Genomic DNA, 264 nt, shown 5'->3' on the forward strand with positions numbered 1-264 from the left:
CCCCTGACATCGAGTGGCATCGGGAGGGCTCACCGCTGCGGGTACATGTGATGGGACCTGGGATGGTGCAGGGGCTGGGCTGCACCTCCACCAGCCCTGTTAGGCTCATGGTGGGGGCGATGCGGGGAGAGCTGCTGACGGGAGCTCCGGGGGGTTAGGAGGATGCCCGCAGGAGGGTTCTGGCCGAGGGACGCTTCCTGCAGATCCAGGCTGTGGAGGCGGCGGACGGCGGGGAGTACAGCTGCAGGGCCACCAACGTGCTGG

The sequence above is a fragment of the Cariama cristata genome, unplaced genomic scaffold, assembly GCF_000690535.1.
Source record: "Cariama cristata isolate BGI_N322 unplaced genomic scaffold, ASM69053v1 scaffold18518, whole genome shotgun sequence".
NCBI lineage: Eukaryota > Metazoa > Chordata > Aves > Cariamiformes > Cariamidae > Cariama > Cariama cristata.